The sequence below is a fragment of the Monodelphis domestica genome, chromosome 7 (genome assembly GCF_027887165.1).
Source record: "Monodelphis domestica isolate mMonDom1 chromosome 7, mMonDom1.pri, whole genome shotgun sequence".
Classification (NCBI taxonomy): domain Eukaryota; kingdom Metazoa; phylum Chordata; class Mammalia; order Didelphimorphia; family Didelphidae; genus Monodelphis; species Monodelphis domestica.
Genome location: NC_077233.1, coordinates 54,298,704 through 54,317,777, shown reverse-complemented (window position 1 = coordinate 54,317,777; position 19,074 = coordinate 54,298,704). Strand labels below are relative to the sequence as shown.

General features: G+C 40.5%; 1 protein-coding gene across 2 annotated transcripts in view; it reads right to left on the bottom strand.

The window, feature by feature from the left end:
• Positions 1–19,074, bottom strand: part of HRH1 (histamine receptor H1) — a 132,312-nt gene that overhangs the window by 25,585 nt on the left and 87,653 nt on the right. For both annotated transcript variants that reach the window (XM_056804661.1, XM_007500226.3), the window contains exon 3: positions 14,918–15,026. The gene's annotated coding sequence lies outside the window, so the exon portion shown is untranslated. The remainder of the gene's footprint in view (positions 1–14,917; positions 15,027–19,074) is intronic.

Below are 19,074 nucleotides of genomic sequence, written 5' to 3'. Positions count from 1 at the left end.
ATTCTAATCAGTCTTTGTCTGAATTCCTCTCTTCTCTCTGTCTATCTCCATCTGTCTGTCTCTCTTTTTCTGTCTCTCTCAATATTCTTATTAGTCTTTATCTCTCTCAAAATTTCTCTTTCCCTCTTTTAATCCCTCTTTCTTTTCTCTCTGTCTTAATCTCTTTCTGTCTCTCTCCATATATGTGTATATATACATATATATGTATATGTATATTCCCACCAGTCTTCATCTTTCTCAAAAATTCTCTTTCCCTCTCTTAAACCTCTGGTCTCTTCTCTTTCTTAACCTCTCAATATTCCTATCAGCCTCTGTCTCTCTCAAAATTTCTCTCATTTTCTCTCTTATTCTGTTTCTTCTCTCCTGGTCTTAATCTCTTCCTCTTTCCCTATCAGTCTCTGTCTCTCTCTTTTTAAACCCCCACCTTCTTTCTTTCTTAGAATAACTACAAAGCATAGGTTCTAAGGTAGAAGAGTGATATGGGCTAGGCAAATGAGGCTAAGTGAATCGCCCAAGGTCACACAACTTGGAAGTATCTGAAGCCATTTTTGAACCTATGACTTCCCATCTCCAAATCTGGCTCTTAATCCACTGAGCCACCTAGCTGCTCTGAGTTTCTGTCTCTCTCTCTCAACATTTCTCTTTCCTTCTCTTAATCCCTCAGTCTCTTCTCTCTCAGTCTTAATCTTTCTGTCTGGCTCTTTCCTTCCTGCCCCCCCACCCCCAACCGCAGGTATTGAGATATTCTGAACTCTGGATTTTATAGTGAGGATGCAATGGGATGCAGGATCCCTAAGAAAATCTATACCCCCAAAGTTCTAAGGGATACATGAGAAACAGCTTAGCCCCTGACCTCAAGAATGTGATGTGACCAGAAAACCCTGACCTGGATACATTTAAGAGAGAGCTGTGTAAACATTGAAGTCTGCAAGAAACAAAGATGGCACGCATGTCCCATACATTTGTGATATGGTCCCCTCACACATCAGCAGATGTCTACTACATTTCTCACTGACAATCTATTACTCAAACTTTAGATACCCTCCTCCCCAGTTTTCTGTAAACTCCTCGCTTGTCACATAGCCTTCTTTGCCTGTAAATGTATATAAACTCAACCCTCCTTTCCCTCAGGCAGGCAGTTTCCTTCTTGACTGCCTCCCAGCCATATCATCCTCTATTTTATAAGATTTTCTGTGAGCAGCCAATTCTTTGGCTAAGTTAGCCTTCTGAAACCAGGTTGGATTTCTTCCTATAGCAAGAAAATAGTGCAGGATGAAGCATTGGGCAGAGAGAAAGAGTTGAATTAGGTATCATGAGATCTGAGATCGAGGCTTGTCTCTGCTGCTTAGCTATCTGACCCTGGGAAAATCATTAAGTAAGAAATCAGTCATTGTTGTTGAGTCATTTCAATTATGTTTGACTCTTTGTGACCCCTTTTGGGGTTTTCTGGGCAAAGATGTTAGAGTGTTTTGCTATTTCCTTCTCCAGCTCATTTTACAGATGAGGAAACAAGCAAATAGGATGAAGTGATTTGCTTAGTCACCCAGCTAGGAAATGTCTGAGGGCAGATTTGAACTCAGGTCTTCTTGCCACCAGGCTTAGCACTCTATGCACTGTGCCACCTATCGTTTATTAATCACTTCCTTTGTGCCAGAAGACAGGAATATGAAGACAAAAATGAAACAATCTTTATCCTCAAGAAATTTACATTTGATTGGAAAGATGACATGTACATGAGTAATGGTTTACAAAACACATAGAAATAACTACAATACACTTTTTCATGGGGAAAGACACTAGCTGCTGTACTTTACACATGACATTAAATGATCCTCTTTGGCAGTCTGATGAAGCCTATGAACCTTTCCTTAGAAGAATGCTTTGATTTTATTAAAAAAAAAAAACCTTTACCTTCTATTTTAGATTCAATACTGTATTTTTGTTCCAAGGCAGAAAAGTGGCAAGGATTAGGCAATGGGGGGTGAAGTGACTTGGCCAGGGTCACACAGCTAGGAAGTATCTGAGCCCAGATTTGAACTTAGGACCTCCCATCTCTAGGTCTGGAATTCAATCTACTGAGCCATCTACATGGCTGCAGAATGATTTTAAATGCCTAAAATAAAATACAGAGAATTACAAAGAAAACCAATTATATGGGATGTTATCAATATATGCATATATAGGTATACACATAATAAATCCATGCACATGTGCACAAATACACATGTACATACATGATACATATATATGTGTATGACCTCAGGTTAAGAGCTTCTGTCCTAAATAGTGCCTACCCTCAAGAGGCTTCATTCTAAGAATGTAACTAAACATGGTGGCAAGGACCTCTGGTTTTTGAGCAAGGGGACCTCCTGAAACCACCAACCCCATAACTTTGATACTGACCACTTGGAATCAGTCACTCTTTCTGCATTAACTCATTCTGTCCCCTAATTTGCTCCTTGGATTTCCAGCTTCTCTTTTGTTGTTCAGGACTGGCTTGGGACTATCTCAGAAGTGAAGAGCTGCTTTGGTGTGTATGCTGTGGAGAAGATGGGGATGTGGGGAGAAGATAAGGCCACTCCCATTTTAGGGGAATTGCTGAGGAGTTGAGCTGGTTTTATGTTTTTCCTGGATTTTCTAAAATCAATCTATTCCCAACTATGCTGCAGATCTCTAGGACTGGCTGAATCTGAAGACAGTTTCTCTCACAGGGCTTTGGGGACAGAACAGTGCACCCAGGCCTGGAACTTTTCCTGAAGGGGCTCTAGGGTACATAGTAGGGGCTGCAGGCTGCCCAGAAGTCAGTTCAAAGGGCAACTACTCTGTGAAAAAAAGCAAATCTGAAAGAAAATGACTAGACACTAGGTGGCAGGCAAAAAGAAATGGTTTTATGGTAGAGATTTGTGTCTGAATGAACCGTCACAAAACAAAAATTATGACCCTCTAGTCAAGAGATCTTGAGGAATTAATCTGGTGGCAGCCTTTCTTCAAAGGCTGTAATGCCTTTTCTAATAAAAGAAATCTCCTCAAAACTATGGTAACATACTTTTATTATTAGACTTGGAAACTAAAGAATCATCTATAATCCTTTAAAAATGGAAAACAAGCTTATTTCATGATTTTTATTTACCTGGCTTAAAAAAGAACATCATAACTTAAGATATACTTCAAGATTGAAATATAAAAAGAATCCATTAATAGATTATTTGAAGTGGAAAGAAGCTCAGAGATAATTTACTTCATCTTTCTCTTTTGACAGATGAGGAAACTGAGTTTCAGGGAAGTAAATGATGCTCAGATTCAGTTAGTTACAGGCAGCCAGTGCTTTGGTGTTTATGCTGTGGAGAAGATGTGAGTGTGTGTGTGTGAAGGATAATCCCATTCTTATTCTACTAGTAGACAGAGTGGTGGGCCTTGAGTCAAGGAAACTTGTGTTCAAATTTAGCCTCTGATACTAGTTTTATGAGCCTACGCAAGGCACTTTGCCCTGTTTGCCTCAGTTTCCTCTGACAAATGAGATGGAGAAGGAAATGTCCAACTACTCTATTATCTTTGCCAAGAAAACCTTAAATGGGGTCACAAAGACTCAGACTGAAATGACTCAACAACCAAAGTTAGGGGCAAAACTTGTCTCACCTATTAACGAGAGTAACACCAGGCGCTTTACTGCATGGCACAGCATGTAGGTATAGAGTGAGTGTGGGGAGTTGCCCTGTTGATTGATGTTAAGTCCAAGCATAGGGCATACAGTTGAACAACGGCCAGGGAGACTTTGGAGACTGCAGACATGGAGACAGCAGCCACTCCCTCTTCTACATCCTGCAGTCGTGTCTCAGCTTCCTAATTTGTCCCTCAACTTCCAATCTCTCCTCTTTGCAATCCATTCTGCACATAGCTGCCAAAGTAAATTTCCTAAGGTCTGAAAATGTCACCCTCAGGATCACAGCTTGTCATCTTTTTTGTTGTTGTTTTGTTTTGTTTTTAACCCTTACCTTCTGTCTTTGAACCAGATCTAAAGCAGAAGAGTGGTAAGGGCTAGGGCAGGGGTTAAGTGACTTTCCCCAGGTCACACAACTAGGAAGTGTTTGAACCCAGGACCTCCCATCTCTAGGCTTGGCTCTCTATCCACTCAGCCACCCAGCTGCCCCCTTAGATTGTGATTTAAAGCCTTTACACATGGGGCTGAGTTTTTCCAAATTTCAAATAATTCCTTTTACTGATCCATTTGACCTTTCAAAAATTTAGTATTTAATTTCTTGTCTTTCTGCTTCTGCAAGGACTGCCTCCAGTATTGGCAAAGAACTTTCTTGTTGTTTCTTAAGACGTCTTTAAGGGTTGGGTGTTAATGGAGCATAACAACTAAGTCATTTCTGAGAAAAGAAGCTTTAATACCTTAAGGAGGGGAGAACAAACTGCCATCACTCAAGGACTTTAGATCAAGTGTGAAAAGACCTTCCTGGAGGGATCTTCCAGGAAGAGCTTTCAAATTGGCTGAAGAAACTAAGTCACACCCTGTGGGTCTTCTATAAAAGGGAAGATCAATGCAAAACCAGGAGATGGAGATTCAGAAACAAAAGGGAAGTGAGATCTCTTCTGTCTCCCATACCTTTTCTGGGAAATGGCAAATCTCAGAGTTCCCAGGCCTCCAGATTACGGCTTGGTCCCACATTTCTTCACCCAAGATCAGGAAAGAACAAATACACAAGACAAAGGAACAGGTGCCATGTTGCTATGGCCAAGTGGGGAAGATCAAGGCTCAAGACCTTTCTCTTCTCATGGACTCTGCTCTACTCCAAAGAAGCCTCAGGAAAGATGGTCCAAACCATTGCTGTCATTGCCTTTTATAAGCATCTCGGTCTTAGTTCCCTAGTCAACCAAAACATTCTTCTTCTCCTAAGTGGTAATCAGACTGGAAACCATATTAGCTCATTCTCTGAACTCCACCTGGGGATGGCATTAGGAAGCACACAGATGCTCATAAGGAGGGGCTCATTGGCCAGTCCCTCCTATTTACACTGTCTTCCTTCAAGGCTCAACTCAGGTATACTGCATAGTAATAATGATATCACCCACTAAGGTTTACAAAATGCTTTATACATATTGCCTCACTTGATACTCAAAACAGCACTAGGAGGTAAGTTCTATTATTATTATTTCCCATTTTCAGATGAGGAAACTGAGGCGAACAGGAGGAGCCACACATTTAAGTTTCTTGGATTTGAACTCAAGTTAAGATCTTTCTACCCACTAGGCCACCTAGCTGTTTCCTGATTTGTTCCTCATTAAATTCCATCTCTAAATCCTCTGGATTCCCTAACCCTGGAACCCTCTGATTGTAAATCTATAGATTGATGATCTCATGATCTTTCAAATCTATCTCTATTTATCTGCTATTGCTGCAAGAAGCTGCATGAGGACAAGGTTTACCATTTAGTTTTGGCATCCTTTGTATGGAGTGCCATGTATTGTACATAGTAGGTGCCAAAAAAAACCAAAAACAGTTGGTTTGGATGGCTCCTTATCCCATAGGAGCTAAAAGGTAAGCGATCTGAGGCTGGAACAGAAAGTAAGTGGCCGGCTTCCTTCCTTCTTAAAAACCATGCTTTCTATCCCAGCTTTTGGGACAAAAATCCACTATTCGATAAAAACTGCTGGGAAAACTGGAAGACAGTGTGGGAGAGATTAGGTTTGGATCAACACCTCACACCCTACACCAAGATAAATTCAAAATGGGTGAATGACTTGAACATAAAGAAGGAAACTATAAGTAAATTAGGCAAACACAGAATAGTATACATGTCAGACCTTTGGGAAGGGAAAGACTAAAACCAAGCAAGACTTAGAAAGACACACAAAATGTAAAATAAATAATTTTGACTACATCAAATTAAAAAGCTTTTGTACAAACAAAACCAATGTAACTAAAATCAGAAGGGAAGCAACAAATTGGGAAACAATCTTCATAAAAACCTCTGACAGAGGTTTAATTGCTCAAATTTACAAAGAGCTAAATCAATTGTACAAAAAATCAAGCCATTCTCCAATGGATAAATGGGCAAGGGAAATGGATAGGCAGTTTTCAGATAAAGAAATCAAAAACTATTAATAAGCACATGAAAAAGTGTTCTAAATCTCTCATAATCAGAGAGATGAAAATCAGAACAACTCTGAGGTATCACCTCCCACCTAGCAGATTGGCTACCATGACAGCAAAGGAAAGTAATGAATGCTGGAGGGGATGTGGCAAAGTGGGGACATTAATTCATTGTTGGTGGAGTTGTGAATTGATCCAACCATTCTGGAGGGCAATTTGGAACTATGCCCAAAGGGCGCTAAAAGACTGTCTGCCCTTTGATCCAGCCATAGCACTGCTGGGTTTGTACCCTGCGGCCTCACCTTCCAGTGCCACAAGAAAAGAGAGAGAAAGGATAGTAGTTTGAAATTCCACTGTGGGTGTGAAGGAGCCAGGAGATGGAAGAATTGAGTCAGAAACCAAGCGTATTGATTTTGATTGAGCCACAGCAGAACTCCGACCACTGAACATCTCAAAGGACAAGAACCATCCAGTAGTCCCAAATTTAACACCACACAGGTCATGAGAAATGATATAGCTAGCTGAGAGAGCAGCCTAGGTTCCTCAGACTATTTGCCAAGTCTGAACCTTATGTATGAGAGACTAGGGTGCAGGTAATAGGATGAATTAGAAAGAGCTAGGTATTAGCATTGGAAAAGAAAGTGCCTGGCCCAAGGCCAGGTCCCAGGTGAGAGAGATAGAGAAGGAAAGAAATTAAAGATGGAGCTTGGCCCAAGCTTCAGCAAAGACAGACATAGGTGAGAGGTGAGATCCAAGAGAGGGAGGTGGCTGCTGTGGCTCCTTTTAATGTCTTTGACATGTAAATGTACCCAATACATATTGATGAATTACATAGTATATTGCCATTGGGTAATTGTAAATTATGACAAGGTATAGCTGTGGTTTATCCCCAGTGTGGATCAGACAAAGGGATCTAAGTTTCGTGCCTAACCTGGGGGAAGCTGGGATCAAGGGTCAGAGGCTTTACTAGCCATGGGCAAGACTGAGCATGCTCTCTTCTAAGCCACTCTGTACATTCTAACTGTCTCCCTTGTCCATAGCTAGGTGTGGACTGCTACATACCCCAAAGAGATAATGGGGAAAAAGACTTGTACAAGAATATTCATAGCTGCACTCTTTGTGGTGGCCCAAAACTGGAAAACGAGGGGATGCCCATCAATTGGGGAATGGCTGAACAAACTGTGGTATATGTTGGTGATGGAATACTATTGTGCTAAAAGGAATAATAAAGTGGAGGAATTCCATGAAGACTGGAACAACCTCCAGGAAGTGATGCAGAGCGAGAGGAGCAGAACCAGGAGAACATTGTACACAGAGACTGATACACTGTGGTACAATCGAATGTAATGGACTTCTCCATTAGTGTCAATGCAGTGATCCTGAACAATCTGCAGGGATCTAGGAGAAAAACACTATCCACAAGCAGAGGACAAACTGTGGGAGTAAAAACACCGAGGAAAAGCAACTGCTTGACTACAGGGGTTGAGGGGACATGACAGAGGAGAGACTCTAAACGAACACTCTAATGCAAATACTAACAACATGACAATGGGTTCAAATCAAGAACACATGTGATACCCAGTGGAATCACGCGTCAACTATGGGAGAGGTGGTGGGAAGGGGGGGGAGGAAAAGAAAATGATCTTTGTCTCTAATGAATAATGTTTGGAAATGACCAAATAAAATATTGTTTAAAAAAACAACAAAAAAACCCATGCTTTCTGTCTTAGAATTAATACTGTTTATTAATATTTATAGTATCTGAACCAAAGACCTCTTGTTCCTGGGCCTGGCTCTCTATCCAATGAGCCACCTGGATGCTCCCTTATTAACTGGCTTTAAAAAACAGCACATTTTGAGATTTGTTTTAACTTTTTGAATTTAATCCATTTTATGGATCCATTGAAGAATATATTAGTTTCTAAGTCATAATTAAGCTTTTCTACTTGTTTTGATAAATTACTGATGCTAAATTTGCAAATGGGCTAGTTTCCCAGAAATGAGTTATTGCTACATACGTCAGTATATAACATCTGGCTTTTTTGGGGGGGTCTGGATAACATTCATTTTATCATGAAAAGGAAAAGAAATGGGAAATGGCAGCATTATTGTGCCTGCCTTTGTTATCTTCCCATAACAGCTAGCGCCATTCTGAAAAGAGAGGCCCTCAGGCATGTTCCCTGGAAGCCTATTTGGGATTTCAGCTCTGTGTCAACATTAAATTCATGGTTATATTTAATTACAGATCTTGACTGAGTCGAGAGTAGCAGTGCTTTAGACTTGGTCCTAATTTGCTTTTATTTATCTTCAATCATGAAGTTGATTAAGATAGAGACCAATGACAAGAACTCCCAAAGTACTCTGTTAGCAGAAATTCTAGTTTGAGACGCTCAGGATTAAAGGATCATAGAACTGCTGTTCTAGAGTTGGAAGAGATCTCAGAGGTAATCTAGTCCCACCCCCTCATTTTACAGATGAGGAAACAGAGGCCCAGGGAGGTGAAAGGGCTTGCCCAAGGTCACTCCTACAGAGTAGACAGGCTGACAAATGGGTAACAACCAGCTCTGAAAAAAAAAGTGTTCACAACAAACTCCTGTTTAATTTGCATTATTAACATTTTCTCCATCACTTTCTTAAGTCTAGGCAATCAACAAGATAATAAATCAAGCCCTAATTTGCATAGTTTACAAAATGTAATAATCAGCTAAAGAACTGGCTGCAGCTCACCCTGTGGGCAGCTTATCAGGGGAAGAGGCTCCATTTGGACCCAAGATCTCCGATTCTAGCGCCAAGCCTTTTTTCCATAGCAGCGCACTGATGATTCTTTTTATGGAGGAGGCAGAAAATTGGGTGGCTAAGATGATGCTGGCCACATAAAACCCCCCAAATGCCAAAAGATCAGCAGAAACTTGTAGAATCACCATCATACACTGAGTGTCACTGATGCCTCATTTTGGAAGGAAAACAAGACCAGGAAGGAAAATGTGATCTCTGAGCTGGAAGAAGACTCTGGAGGCTCAAGGAGTCAGCTACCACGCTACCAACGTGCTCTGCTCTCATGCATTTGTGTGCCGCTGAATCTGTGCTCTTAAGACACACACACGACATATTCATATATACGTTAATGCAACATAATTATAAAGATTATATAGGGGGCAGCTGGGTGGCTCAGTGGATTGAGAGCCAGGCCTAGAGATGGGAGGTCTTGGGTTCAAATTTGATCTCAGACACTTCCTAGCTGTGTGACCCTGGGCAAGTCACTTAACCCCCATTGCCTAGCCCTTACCACTCTTCTGCCTTGGAGTCAATACTCAGTATTGACTCCAAGACAGAAGGTAAGATTAAAAAAAAAAAAATATATATATATATATAATAGATCACTTATATAGTATTTTAAGGCTTGTGAAATCCTCTGCAGTATCATTACCTTTAATCCTAAAAACAATCTTGAGAGATAAGTGTTATTATTATTCCCATTTTATAGATGACAAAACTGAGGCAGACATATTAAGTGACTTGTTCAGAGTCACAAAGTTAGTAAGTATCCGAGGTTGAATTTGAGCTCAGCTCTTCATGATTCATTCTCTCTCTCTCTCTCTCTCTCTCTCTCTCTCTCTCTCTCTCTCTCTCTCTCTCTCTCTCCCTCTCTCCCTCCCTCCCTCTCTCTCTCTCTCTCCCTCTCTCCCTCCCTCCCTCTCTCTCTCTCTCTCCCTCTCTCCCTCTCTTTCTCTCTCCCTCCCTCTCTCTCTCTCTCTCTCTCTCTCTCTCTCTCTCTCTCTCTCTCTCTTCCCTCTCTTTCTCTCTCCCTCCCTCTCCCTCTCTCCCTCTCTCCTCTCTCTCTCTCTCTCTCTCTCTCTCTCTCTCTCTCTCTCTCTCTCTCTCTCTCTCTCTCTCTCTCTCTCTCTCTCTCTCTCTCTCTCTCCCCCTATCTCTTTCCTCCCCCTTCTCTCTCTCTCTCTCTCTGTCTTTGTCTCCTCCCCTCTGTCTCTCTCCTTCCTCCCCCTTCACCCATACTTGTATGCATAAATACATTAAAACACACAGTCACTTAATCTCTCAGTCACATATATGTGCATTATTATATAGGCATAGATTATATATGCACATATATCTAAACATATGTTTATATTTGTATATACATATAATATATGTACACAATACATACATAATATAATATGTCCAAATAGATATGTATTATATCTAAATTACACATTTATACACATGAACACACATATACCTTTCTTTCTATCTTCAGAGCTCAGCAGTGTGTGGCAAATGGTAGGCATGTTGGGGTTGGTGCACACATGTATGTATGTATGTATCCACACATATGTGTAAAATCCCAAATCTTGTCTCGCTCCTATTTTTAAGATTATGAACTTGAGAGGGAAGGAAGGCACCTTTCTCTGAATTCTAAAACATTAGATTTTGAACTGACTTTGGACAGCATCTCGGGCAGGGTTTTAAACCTTTTTTTGTGCTCTGGCCCCCTTGGGCTATTTAGTGATGCCTATGGATCCCTTCTCAGAATCATAGTTTCATTTAATTTTTAACCCCTACTTTCTTAGTAACAAATCTAAGACAGTAGAGCAAGGGCCAGGCAAAGAGGGTTAAATGACTTGCCCAGAGACACACAGCAGGGAAGGTTTTGAGGCTACGTTTGAACTTGGCTTCTCTTGACTCCAGTCCTGGCACTTTATCCACTGTGCCACCTAGCTGCCCCCCCCCCCAGAATAATGGTTTTAAATGCATAAAATTAAATCCAGAGGATGACAAAAGAAGCCAATTATACTGAAATACACTTATCAGAATATTAAAAAAACAAAAAACATAGACCCCAAAGTGCCTCCTATTTACAGCATTCTGCCAAATTCTGGGGGTACAAAGAAAGGCAAAACATCAAAACCAAACAAAAATACAGCCCTTATTCTCAAGGAGTTCATCATCTAAAGGAGGAGACAACATTCAAATAAGATCTGGTTAGAGATAATCAACAGAGAGAAACATTAGTTTTTGAGAAAAAAGCTTCTTTTTCTTCTTTTTTTTTAACCCTTACCTTCTTCCTTAGTCTAATACCGAAGAGTGGTAAGGTCTAGGCAATTGGGGTTAAGTGACTTGCTCAGGGTCACACAGCTAAGAAGTATCTGAGGCTAGATTTGAACCCAGGATCTCCTGGCTCCAGGTCACTAACTGCCTTCCAAAAAGGCCTTCTGATAAAGGGAGGATTTAGTTAACATTGAAGGACTTCAGGATAAGCACCCCTGATGCAGTATAATGTCCTCATTTTGTAGAGAGGGAAAAGGAGGGGAATTACTGGCCAAGAAGGCTTATAAATTCAAGTCTCTTGATTTCTCTTCTTCTTTGTGTCCCGGCTCATGCTCTTCCCAACAGATCACCTTTGCTAGTTAATGATGGCAATGGGATGGCAGCTGTGTGCTCTGGCTCTGTCTTTGGACTCGAAGGTGGTGACTATGGCAGCTTTCTGGAGGGCTCATTCTCCTTTAGACTGAACCAATGGTTTCATTGCTATAGGGATCTCCCAGTAAGGAAACTCCCTCTTCCAAAGCATATTGGCAATTGGTCTGCAACTTACAGTTTTGGAGAGATGCCTAGGCATTAAGAGGTTAAGTGGATCCCCCAGAGTCATACAGCCATCATATGTTAGAGACAGAACTTGAACTCAGGACTTGTTGACTCTGAGGCCAGTTTTCCAAACATGGAGTTAAGGCTGCCATTTTCCGGGTGAATGTTAACCACTTGCAACCTCACCCACTTAGGTTGATGATGACAGTCAGTAGTCACTGGTGAAATTGCCTCCAAATTAGCTTCTTCATTAGCTGCACTAATTTGCATCTTAATTAGCCTTAATGGAGCATAATAACTAATCCCAGTGTTTGGCTCTCTGTTACCATAGCATAGAAGGGATAGGAGGTCTATAAGACTAAATGTGATGCCAGTATAATGAGGGAGCCTGGCAGGGATACAGTAGAGAATTTTATTTTTGGAGATGAAAGGAGACACAGGTCCTGACATTTGGTTCCCTTGAATTGCAGCCTGGCCGTCTCAAGAATAATCTTTCTTTTCTGTCCTTTGGTCAAGATAGCCAAAGGTACCTAAGGTCAAAAGTGGTCAGCCTGAAGTATTCTGCATATACTAGAAAGGGGAGAAACCAGGCTAAAATGAGCCTAGAGAAAGCTACCTCCTTCATTAAACACCATCCAGATCCCATCCACCTAGAATGTTAGAGCTGGGTAGCACTTTAGATACTATCGAGGTTAATCTCATTATTTTAAGAACCAAGAAGTAAAATTCTATGGGAGTTAGTGGCAACATTCAGGAGGTCTTCCTGCCTTTGATGAAAATAAACACATGAAACAAACAGAATCCTGACTCAGACATTTACTAATAACTCTGTAACACTGAGCAAGTCATTTATCCATTATCTGCCTCAGTTTGCTTATCTGTAAAATGGGGACAATAAAGGAGCCCACCTCACCTGTTTCTTGTGAGGCTCAAATGAGGAAACCTATGCAAAACCCTTTGCAAATCTTAGGGGCTCACTAAATGCTTTTTGTTTCCATTGTGTCTAAGTTTAATGACCTCATTTGGAGTTCTCTTTGCAAAGATACTGAAGTAGTTTGCCATTACCTTTTCCAGTTCATTTCACAGATAAGGAAACTTGTCCAGGGTTAAGTGACTTGCCCAGGGTCACACAGCTAATAAGTGTCTGAGGTCAGATTTGAACTCATGAAGTCTTCCTGACTCCAGGTTGTGCATTCTATGTATTATGGTGGCTCCTAGCTGCCAGCTACCTATCACTAAGTGCCTCCTGGATAAAGAACACTGTTTACTAAGTGATAGGGGAAATACAATAATAAACCATGGTCCCTGGTAGCCCAACAGGGTGAAGATACTAACAGTGACAGCCGTAACCCAAGAGATTCCATTAGAGAGCTTTGCAACTGTGTGAGGCACACCATTATCTCTGTCTTTGTCTCTCTCTTCTTTGTGTCTGTCTCCCTCCTCTATTACTACAGATCAGAATGCCTGAACTGGAGTGATTCACCTCTTCCAGTCAGAGAGAATACAGCTGTGTGCCAACATGCCCAACCATTCCCTATATAATTCATCAGCACCATCATTGGCCTTTCTGTTTCCAGGTTCTCTTCACTTCAACTCATTCTGCAGAATGTGGTCAGATGAAGCTTCCTGGAATTTGTTTTGCTAACATCAATCAGTCCGCTGCTCAAAAACATTCAGTGGTGTCAAGTCCAATATTCCTAACTTCCTGTTTGAGGCTTATCCACATATTACTTCCCTACACATGTCAATCAATCAGGCAATAGACATTAAGTGCCTACTGTGTGCCAGGCACTGTGCTAAGTGCTGATGATACAAAGCAGAAAAGCAGAAACACTTTGGTTCATGTATGTTGGTTGACTCATTCTCCAGATACATTTGTGGTCTTCACTGATCAGTTTCCCTTGTCTAGAATATCCTCCACCATCTTTTTCAGTTATCTTCCATCCTCAGACTCCAACTCAAACACTACCTTCTCTAGGAAATCTTCGCTGGCAGCTCCAAGTCAGTTTTCATTCCCCAACCTTCAATGCCATTTAATATATTCTGCCTTGTATACTTCACTCTCAGATCTATGTGGTCTTCAACTTCTCTTGATTTCTAAGGCTTCCCGAACCCACAAGAAGCCCTAAGGTAGGAAGATAGAGGAAGGATAGAATTTTGGATACCGCGAGGGGCGTGGTGGAGTCAAGTTAGAGATATGAGGTGGCAGAAATGAGTCAGAAACCAGGCCTTATTGATTATATTGGAGCCACAGCAGAACCCCAATCAGTGGACGTCTTTCCAAAAGGCTAATCCCGTCCAGTGATTCAAATTTAATACCACACAGGTTGGAGACATGATAGAGAAAAGAAAGTGCCTGGCTGAAGGCTAGGTCCCAGGTGAGAGAGATAGAGAAGGAAAGGAATTAAAGATGGAGCTTGGCCAGAGGCCAAGCTCCAGCAAGGACAGGCATCAGTGAGAGCTGAGATCCAAGAGAGGGGTGGAGATTGCTGTGGCTCCTTTTAATGTCTTTGATATGCAAATATACATGATACATAGGGATGATTATCATTGGTTAACGACAAGGTATAGGTGTGGTTTCTCTTAGCCAGGTGAACACAAAGAAACCTGTTTTCCCGCTTAACCTGGGGGAAGCTGGGGTCAAGTGTCAGAGGCTTTCCTAGCCATGCGCAAGACTGAGCATGCTCTCTTCTAAGCCATTCTGTACGTTCTGTTTCCCTTGTCCCTAGATAGGGGTGAACTGCTACAATTTCCTGCATATCTACCCCAGGAAACCTGTACCAACTGGTGACTCCCTCTTTGGGGCCATTATTTTGGGAAGGATCTCAGCTCTCCAATGATCATGATACCATACAGTTTTGCTCCTGCACAACTATTTTTTTAAACTCTTACCTTTTCTCTTAGAACAGATACTAAGTATTGGTTCCAGGGCAGAAGAGTGTAAAGGCTAGGCAATTTGAGGCAATTGGGGTTAAGTGACCTGTCCAAGGTTACACAGTTAGGAAGTATCTGAGGCCAGATTTGATCCCAGGACCTCCCATCTTAGGCCTGGCTCTCTATCTAGGGAACCACCCAGCTAACCCTATATACAACTATTCAATCAACTCTTTTTCTGTCTGATCATTTTGAAGAACTTAATGGATTACTCTCAGGGATTGACTGATTGGTCAATTTAATAAAATGGGATTAAGACAAACAAAAATCCTCAAGTGAACATTTTCCATCCGTTGTTCTCCCTACCTGGACACAACCAGAGTCTTCTAGGCTATTTTTCCTTCGTCACCCAGTTCTGTCTATGTTTAATGAGCAGCACTTCTGTGTGACTGTTGATAAGCGGCACTTCAGCTGCCTGAGAAGAAGAGAAGGCAGGGGTGTATTCAGAATCAGTGACTGTCGAGCCTTAAGAGGAGCAAGTCCTGAAAGATTAGACTGGAACTCATCCAGAGGAACACTGAGTTAATTATATTTGCTGAGGCACCAACCAGAGTACAAATGCTCCAGGGCCTTATACTATGAAGAAGAGAACTACACACACACACACACACACACTCTCAATCACTCAACATACCACCACCACATAGTAGAAGTCTTTGCTGACACCAATGATGCCATCATCACCCTAGCAAGTTGGACAGAGGCACAGCTTATACACTGCCAGACTTGGAGTTGGGAAGACCCAAGTTCAAATCCTGTCTTACCCATTTAGAAACTGGACAAAATAGTTCTCAGTCTTAGTTTTCTCATCCATAAAAAGAGAATAATCAGAATACCTTCCTGATAGGATGGTGGGGATCAAATGAGGCGATATGTGGAAAGTGATTTGCAAATCTTAAAGAGGCAGAACAATACGAACTGCTATTATTCACTCTATCACTTCTTGATAACCGAGGTCTCCTGATTCTATATTTGGTTTTACCATTGGCTCTGTCAAGATACCGGATCTTAGAACAAAAGGATGTTCAGCTAAGGGGGACTTGACAACATGAATATGGAAGGTTATAGTCAGAAGGGGCTTGAGAACTCTGGAGTTGGAAGGGATTTTGAAACAGGATGTTAGAACTGCAAGTGCTTTTGAACATAACATAGAGAATATTAGTGCCAAGGGAGGCTTTTTTGTTGTCATTTTTTAGTCATGTCTGACTATGACCCCATTTGGAATTTTCTTGGCAAAGACATTGGAGTGGTTTGTCATTTCCTTGTCCAGCTCATTTTTCAGGTGAGGAAACTGAGGCAAACAGGGTGAAGAGGCTTGTCCAGGGTCACATAGCTATCCACTAGTCCAATCTCCTCATTTTGTAGATGAGAAAATTGAAGTTTAGGGATATGCGTAAGGTCACATAGGTAACAAGCAACAGTGGCAGAATTTAAAGCCAAGTTCTAATTCCAGAGCTGATGCTTTTTTCAGTTGCATTGGAGGGATTCAGGAAGGAAATATGGTAGTCTTCGAAGACTAACATTGGCCAATTTCCTTGCTTTGTCCTGGAGCAGGTCTCTTGACACTACTGTTCTCTGTTAGTATATATACTTCAATGAGGCAAATATTTCTTCATGCCCAATAAAAAGCAGCATTGGGGTTGCAGGAATAAGGAAGACACACCCCACTCCATTCTGGAAACCAAAATATTTTAGGGGACATAAAAAATAAACTTTATGGAAGATAAGTCCACTAGTAGGATTTGTTCAAAGGACTACTGAAGAGAGTTCAAAGGAAGGAGACACTCAGGGAAGGGGAAGAGGGTTACTTGGACTATATTTACAAATTTGCATGGGGATCACCCAGTCCGGGAACTCTCTCCACCAATCACACAGCTTGTCTATGACTTGAGAGGCAAGTCCTAGGGAATTGCTTAAGGCACAGAAAGGTTAAGTGACTCTCATGTCTGGAATGCTGTCCCTTGTCTGCTCCTAATACTGACCTTCCTGGCTTCCTTTAAGTCCCAGCTAAAACCCACTTCTATAGGAAACCTCCCACAATCCCTTTTCCTTCCAGTGCTTTCCGTTCTTTTGATAATTTCCCATGTATCCTGTATGTAGCTTGCTTGGTATATATTTGTTTGCATGTTATTCTCCCTTTAAACTGTAAGCTCTTTCAGGGCAGGGACTTTTTTTTGTCTCTTTGAATTCCCACAGTTTAGTGCAATATTACTATTATCAAACATTTATTAAACATCTACCATGTACCAGGCTCTTTGCTAAGCCCTGGGTATACTGAGAAAGGCAAAAATTAGAGTCCTTGCTCTCAAAGAGTTTACAGTCTAATAGAGGAGTACATGGGAGATATCAATATTTTTTTCCTCTTTAGCCACAGCAGATTATCTTGCTCATAGTACATAATCAATCAACCATCAAGCATTTATCACAGACCTTATGTGTTCTAGGTACTGTTTTGGGTTCTGGATGGACTGAGGATATGATGATTTTTTTCTTAGAGGAATGATGGAAGTTTATTTTTTTTGTCTCCTGTTTCAACATTTTATTTTTCCTAATTATATGTAAAATAATTTTTATATTCATTTTCTAAAAATTTAAATTTCAAATTCTCCCCCTCCTGAAATGGTAAGCAATGTCATATAACATATATGTGATAAAAATATATTTCCATGTTGATCATGTTGAGGAAGAAGATACATATAAAAAACATGAAAAAATAAAGTGAAAAATACTATGCTTCAATCTGCATGCAGACTCCATCAGTTTTTTTTCTCTAGAGGTGATAGCATTTGTTATTATGAGTCCCTTGGAGGTATCCTAGTATTGTTGAGAATAGCTGTCTTTCACAGTTGATCATTGTATAGTATTGCTGTTATTATATGCAATGTTCTGGTTCTGCTCATTTCACTTGCATCAGTTCATGTAGGTCTTTCCAGGTTTTTCTGAAAACATCCTACTCATCATTTCTTATAGCATAAAAATATCCCATTGCAATCAATAACTATAACTTGCACTATGTGCTCCTGGGCAAGTCACTTAATCCTCACAGCCTTAGCCCTTGTCTCTTTTCTACCTTGGAACCAATATACAGTATTGATTCTAAGAAAGAAAAGGCTGTTTTTGTTTTTTTTTTTAGCACCTGAGCTGGGTTTTTTCTTTTTATTTTATACTTAGTAACCACCTCCACTGCCAAACATTTAAACATATGTATTAAAAAATTACGTGCAGAACTGTGAACTATACATTATTTACAATTTGTGTGCTAATATAAACATCTCCCTTTGGATTTGTTTTACTTGGATACTTTTTTCTCTTGATTTTGTGGTTATTTTTTTAATGTAATCATGGAATGCATTATTCTTATTTTCTTTTCATCTCTTCCTATATTTCCCTTACTTTCTTTATATTTCCAATATTTGCCATTTCAGTTGCATAATACATTTCATTCTATTCAAATATCACAATCTATTCTGCCATCTCTCCCATTCATTGCATTTGTGTTATTTCCAGCTATTTTGTCACAGTAAAGTTTCCATGAATATTGTCATACATCCATAGTTTTTTATCCTCTTGATAATTTCCTTAGGGCCTAGCCCTAGTAATGGGATCTCTAGGTCAATGAGCATGAACAGCTTTTCAGCTCTTAATGTATATTTTCATTGTTTTCCAAAAAGAAAAAAATAACCCACAGCTGCTCTAGCAATGTAGTATTAGGCTTGTTTCTCCATGTTCCTATCAGCACATAAGAGTTTAAAACAAACAAACAACTACAACTTGTTTAGTTGTTTCCCAGTGATGAGGATACAATGGATACAATGGGGATACAATGATTAAAAATAAAAATAATAACAAATCGCTGTTTTTTTGGAATTTTCTTTCTATCTGGGGAAACTCATACATATATAAAAGCAAACATATAATTTATGCAGTCAATATATTTTGGGGGTAGAGGGAAGATACCTGCAGCACGAAGGAGGGGATGGGAGAGACCTCATATAGGAGTTGCCTCTGAAGGAAGCCCTCCAGGGATTCTAAGAGGCTAAGGTAAAGGAGTGTATTCTAGAATATATTCTCATGTTGGTTTCTCAAAGATTTTTATTGCAGGACCCTTTTACGTTCTTAAGTTACTTCCCCCTAGAGCTTTTGCTTATGTGATTTATAGTTATTGATATTTACAGTATTAGAAATGAAAACATCTTAATATTATTATGAGAATATTTTTTATCTCATGGACCCCTGAAAGGGCCTCAGGGAAGGCTAGGTATCCTTGTACCACACTTTGAGAACTACTGTTCTAGGGCATTCTGGGAATGAGGAACTGGAAGAGGGGCAGTTTGCAATGAAGGCAGAGCACCCAAAAGGAAATAATGCATGATTGACCTGGAAAAATAGGCCAGAAACAAACTGTGAAGGGTTTCAAATGTCAAAAAGAGGAGTTTGTCTTTGATATGAGGCAAGAGGGAGCC